General features: G+C 45.5%; 1 non-coding gene across 1 annotated transcript; it reads left to right on the top strand.

Annotated features, from left to right (window-relative positions):
* Positions 1 to 5,068: 5,068 nt before the first annotated feature.
* Positions 5,069 to 5,175, top strand: LOC116902465. Its single transcript, XR_004388083.1, has one exon. It is a non-coding gene; the product is annotated as a U6 spliceosomal RNA (small nuclear RNA).
* The last annotated feature ends 1,248 nt before the right edge of the window (positions 5,176 to 6,423 follow it).

The raw sequence follows: 6,423 nt of genomic DNA, 5'->3' as shown, positions 1-6,423 counted from the left end.
TGGAAGCCAGGGACCCGAAGTCATGTAGGCAGATCAACCTTACTTAGGGTGATCGAAGGCTTATAAGGTTTTGGGGGACTGAGGGTAGGGACATCCAGGATGGGCAAAGGTCACTGGCTGGGGACTTAGGGTACCTGAAATGTCTCATTAGCATGGGGGAAGCATTCAGGAATCTCAGGTCTGGCTGAACAGGTTTTGTCAGAAGAAAGGAAATTGGTTCTATAAAGTAATTGAGGCTACGTGACATTCCTCAGGTAGAGTATGTGTGGGGGCTTAGGATTCCCTGGACAAGGTCAGAAAGCCTGCTAATGATGGGAATCTCCCATAATAAGCCGAGCCCTAAGGCTGTCCTGTCTTGGTGGAATTGAACCTTAATAGCAGAGTTTTCTCGCTGGTGTGTACCGTGTGTGTGTGTGTGTGTGTGTGTGTGTGTGTGTGTATGTGTGTGTTGCACATGGAGGCCAGAAATAGGTGTTGGATCCCCTGGATCTTCCCATGTCAATGAACTTAATTAAGAGTTTCCCTACAGACATGCCCAACCTGCCAGCCCAATGTTGATAGTCCTTCACCGAGACTCTCCTCCCAAGTGATTCTACGTTGTGGCAAGCTGACAGTCAACACTAGTCATCACAGTGACAAAGTCCTTTAGTCTCTTCTGCCATCTAAGGACACAGTGTCCTTCTCTCGTTGACTTCTATCCTGCCAGGATGCTTAGGACGTACAGTCTGTGATGTAGGCATCACCACAAGAGGATAAAAGGCAGACAAACACTGGGACTCTAAACTGCTTCCCATTAAAAGCTTTAAGTCTGGGGAGATTTCTCAGTGGATAGTGCTTGCATGCAAACATAAGGATCTGAGTTCAAAACCCATAGCCTGTGTAAAAGTCATATGTGGTAGGAGAGCATGTATATTTCATAATCTCAGTTTCCCAGCCCTGAAAAAAAAAAAGAATGAAGACAGGATGATAGGAGATGGAGACAGAAGAATCCCTGGAAGCTTGTGGAGAAGCTATCCTGGTTGTACATAGTAGTGAACAACAAAGAGACCCAGGTTCAAACAAGGTTGGAAGATGAGGACCCACAACTGAGGTTATCTTCTGACCTCCACACACGAAGTATGGCATGTGCATGGCTACACACACACACACACACACACACACACACACGCACACACACACACACACACACACACACACACACACACACTTAAAAAAAAAAAAAAGCATGCTTTCTACAGCTTTTTTATAAAACACCAGATTAAGCCACAAGGCCAGAATTCTACAGACCAAGAGCCCTTATGACTAAGCAAGCTAAAACTGGACAAATGACAAAGGTAAGGGGATTATTATCAAGGAAAAAATGCCCTTGATAAGCCTACAGAATCAACTCATACGGCAGACAATCTGTCGGGACAAAAAAATCATAGCATTTGCTCTTCATTAACTTAAAAAATCTCAAATTCCGGAGGATACGTGGCTGAGCATACATGGTTAGCTCCCACCGCAGATCACAGCTCTGATGTATGGACTATAGCCATTCCCATGGTAGTTTGCAAAAACTCACGGTTCATTCTTGCTAAACAACAACATGTAGACAATGACAAAGCAAAACGAACAATAAACAAGCAAACAAACAAAAGAAAACATTGACCCTCAGGGGAGCCTACAGACACTCTATGGATGACTAAAATGGAATAAAAGACTTGTCATCTTTGTCTTCACTATGTGTCTGTCCCTTTTGCTGCCTTAACCCAGGAGTTAGTCCACTCTTCTCCACATGTAGACGCGCCACATTGGAGTGATCTTAGCCTGTTGCCTGTTGCAGCAGACACGGCTCATGTATATCAGCAGGTCAAGCGCCCATAGTCGTTCACACTTGCCACGGGCCAGGATGTTTGTGTAAGAGGACGATACCTCTGGGGGTAACTCAGCATGTCACTGCTTAGCTTGGGATCTTTGCCTGTATTCTTCGTGATGTGTAGGTTGATTTCATTTCCACCATTTTTGCGTCTGGTTTTAGCCTCTGATGAGGAAGAACGAATCTTAATAGATGCCTAGTCCGTTAACCCTTGATCTTGGACTGTCTTGGTGCTAGCACTTAGAGCTGGGGTATTGCTGTATCCTGGAGAGCACACCTAAGTAAGCCTGACACAGGGATTCCTAACTTAACTGTGCTTCCGTGGTCCTAAGACCAGGACGTTTATTCTGAGCTATTCTAGTTTCTCCAGCTCCCTGGGAAGCTGGGGACTGGACCTTTTCTTTGTCTGTTTTTGTAGCTCCTGAAGATCAAGCATAGTGTGGGCCTCCCTGGAGTCCAGAGACAATGGAGACACTCATCTGCTTAGAGAACCCCCCAGAATAAGCTGGTAGATGCTTCTGCTAGCTCTAGGTGGATACGATAACTCAGCCCCGGGTGGGGTTTGATCAAAGGTGACTGACAGGAAGATACCACCCCAGGTGAGGCTGGAAAGCTAAGCAGAGGCAGCTGGAGGTGGCTCAGCCTTCATTCCCAGGGACTAAACAGCCACAGCTAATGAATTCCTCACAATCTCAGGGAACTGTGGTAGGGGCAGGAGAGAGAGGAGCCTAAACCTGCACATCACCCTGCTGGCTTTGTCGTGAACAACATTGTTGCACCAGAGTCAGTGGTGCTGTAGACCTGAGGGGATCCTGCGAGGACTCCTGCCTACAGTTGAGGACTGCTCTCAGGGGCATTCACAGTGAGCTCCCAGACTAGACAAAAATCATTTTGCACTTTAGATGAGACATTGTTTCCACTATCAGTAGGTAGGACAGTACCTGCACAGTGGAATTTTCTGGTATTGTGTTCAGCCTGCCCTGACCATACCATGCCATGGATCTGTGGAATAAACACGAAGGACATTATTACCTTACAAGCCACAGAGCCAAGGAGGGGGAGTCTGTTACCTAGAATGATACCACATCTTTGCAGGGTAGGCCTTGAGGCTGAAGTCCTTCTACTGCCTGGGAGCTTCCCCACTGAGGATGAAGGAAGGCACCTGCCTCTGGCATCTGACCTTACCGTGGGCTCCTGTTAGCCAAGCATCCACACCCTGGACACCATTTGCTACGCCGTGAGCAGCAGCAGGAAGATGTAGACGGTGCCCTCCCCGCAGGAGATGCCTAGAGGCAAGTCGTTCCACACACTTACCGTGAATCTCCCGTGGAACTGGGAGGAGAGGCGGGTAACCGAATTCAAGTTCATGTATGCACGGGTGTGGCGAAATTCCATTCAAGAGGCTTTCTATTTTACCTCTGATAGAGAAGAGCACGGAAGGGTTAAACGTTTTATCTAGATGGCTTTGCTTGTTCTGTAGAATTAATGGAAGATAAGCTGAAAGTTCATTTATAAGAGTATTAAAGGATAATTATTATGGAGTAAGTGCAGAGAGTCTAAAGGCATTCTGATGACCGACTTATAACAGAGCTGGAAAACAGTCTATGCATTCAGTAATGCAGTACCTGTCAGTTCCCCTGCAAATTCCACTGCATGGGAAAATCCCCTTCTTTGTCTTCTCCTTTTTTTTTTTTTCTGTTTTAATTTAGCTTCTGGTTAGATCATCTGTGAACTTATACACTGGACCCGGTAACTTATGAGTTTGAGGCCAATCCAAATAGATGATCTTTTAATAGCAACGAAATAAAAAAAAAAGATTTTGTAGAAAATCTGCTTCAATCAGATTAGATGGAAAGTGGGTAAAGCTGGTTACAATCTTCCTAAAGACAGTGTTTGTGCAAAATTTGTTTAAACAATGGCATTACTTCTCTTTCTAGCACATATCCTCTGGAGAAAAATCGGTAATTAATAAGAGGTCAATTTCAGTCCCCTTCCTAGTCCTGACATGGTACAGGGTGTTATCAGCCATGCAGTGGTGATTATAGTCTACATGAGGGTGTGTGTAGTTATAGTTACACACTAAGTCACCTTATGTCAACCTCTTAAACATGGGTGACGTTTTGTTATTTACTGGGTCCCGGTTTATTTGTTTGTTTGCTTTGGTTTGGTTTTCAAGTCAGGGTTTCCTTGTGTAGCTGTGACCATCCTGGAACTTGCTCTGTACACCAGGCTGGCCTCAAACTCAGAGATTCCCCTGCCTCTGTCTTCTGAGTGCTGGGGTTTAAGGCACAGGTACCACCACTCCACCTATTTACCAGGTCCTGGAATTGGGCCCCTGGGATACTGAAAGGCAGTGGTATTCTGCTCTGGAGAATGGAGACCACAGATCTGCAGCTTCCTTCCTGTGTGCACTGAGCAGGATGTGACCATCTCTACAGTAGCAGGGACTATCCTCAAAGACCCCATTGAAAGGGACTTGCAGCTCAGCTCTGAGGTGGTAGCTGTAGGGCCTGGGGTCTTAGCTGTCTCAGCTATAGATGCTACCACGCTCTTTCCTCAGTGACTTTGTTCAGTGATTTATTTAAGGCAGCCTGGGAGCTGTATCCCACCCAGAACCCCGAGCTCCTCTCAATTCATCAAAATTGACCTCTCGAGAGGATTGACTGAGGCTAAAACCCATCCTGAAATGAGGATAGCACCATTCTATAGGCCAAGGGCTAGACACAGTAAAGGAGGAAAGGGAAGAAAAGCTGAGTATTGATGAGCAACCCCCCCCCTTTCTGTTCCCTTGGCCAGTTGTGGCACAAGCTCTTTTGCTCTGGTACATAAGGGACAAAACCTTCTGAAACCACGGGCCCAAATCATCAGCCCTCCTTTAAGTTGTCTATGTCAGGTAATTTGGTCACAGTGACAGAGAATTAACTGACGCAATTTTGGTAGAATCCTTCCAACATACGTATGTTGGAGACCTCATTTCCCAACATGACTGTTTGAAGACAGGGTCTTTTACAAGAAAATTGAGACAAAAACAAAACAAAGGACAGGAGATAAAGGCTACGTGAGGCCACAGCAAGAAGGTGACCATCTATAGCTGTGGAGAGAGGCCATCAGATGGACCTCAGGAGCCCATGACTCCATCAGCACCTTGATCATGGACTTCCACCCCTCAGAACTGAGAGAATATACACTTACTATTAAGATTTATTTTTAGTGCTCTCTTCGGCAGCACATATACTAAAATTGGAAAGATATAGAGAAGATTAGCATGGTCCCTGTGCAAGGATGACACGCAAATTTGTTAAGTGTTCCATAATTAAAAAAAAAGATTTCTTTTTAATGAAGTGTCTGTCGTGTGTGAGGGAGAGCAGTATGTGTTCACAGGACCCAGAACAGGGCACAGAGGATTGACTGTGAGACACCCAGTGTGGATGCTGGGATTCTAACTCAGGTCCTTTGCAAAGAGAAGCACATACTTTTTTTCTTTTTTTTTTTTTGGATTTATTTATTTATTTATTTACTTACTTACTTTATGTATGTGAGAACACTGTAGCTGTCCTCAGACACACCAGAAGAGGACATCATCCCATTACAGATGGTTGTGAGCCACCATGTGGTTGCTGGGACTTGAACTCAGGATCTCTGGAAGAGCAGCCAATGTTCTTAACCACTGAACCACCTCTCCAGCCCCGAGCACATACTCTTAACTGTGAGCCATCTCTCCAACCCTAGAAAATAAATTTCTGATTAACAAAACAAAAATCACCCTTTCCCTCATCTTCTTCCCTTTTCTTGTTATACGCACTTGGGCTGGTTGGTTTCTGTCCGGTTGTCACAAACTAGAGTCTTCTGAGAGGAAGGAACTTGGATCAAGGAATTGCTTTCATCAGCATGGCCTGTGCACATGTCTGTGAGGATTTTCTTTTTTTCTTCCCTTTTTAATTTCTTTTAAGATTGATTTATTTTGTGTATGCACCCTCTTCAGACAACCAGAAGAGAGCATCGGATCCCATTACAGATGGTTGTGAGCCACCATGTAGTTGTTGGGAGTTGAACTCAGGACCCCTGAAAGAACAGTCAGAACTCTTAACTGTTGAGCCATCTCTCCAGCCCCTTTTAATTTTTTTTCCCCCGGAGCTGAGGACTGAACCCAGGGCCTTGCGCTTGCTCTACCACTGAGCTAAATCCCCATCCCCAGGATTTTCTTGATGAGAGTGATGTGGAAAGTTCCCATCTTTTGGGGAGAGGTACCAGTCTTCTTCTATGGCTTTTGTTTCACTTTCTGCCTCCAGGTTCCTTCCTGGGCTTCTAAGGGTTACTGTAGCCTGTAAGCCAAATAAACCCTTTCGTTCCCCAAGCTGCTTTTGGGGCAAGCGTTTTATCAAAGCAATAGAAACCTCCTGCATCCCAGTCCTGCTGCTTTTTACTCAAACCTCCTACATCCGGAGTCCGCTGAAGAACGGGCTGCTTTCAGAGAACTCAGCCAACCTCGTGTAGGTGGCTTTACAAGGACCAGAAATAAGAGCTCAACCTCTGCTTGTGTTCTAGCAACTGAGAGGGATCAGTTT

Source organism: Rattus rattus, chromosome 5 (genome assembly GCF_011064425.1).
Source record: "Rattus rattus isolate New Zealand chromosome 5, Rrattus_CSIRO_v1, whole genome shotgun sequence".
In the NCBI taxonomy this organism is placed as follows: Eukaryota; Metazoa; Chordata; class Mammalia; order Rodentia; family Muridae; genus Rattus; species Rattus rattus.
Note: the sequence above shows the minus strand (reverse complement) of the source record. Positions and strands in the feature narration are given on the sequence as shown.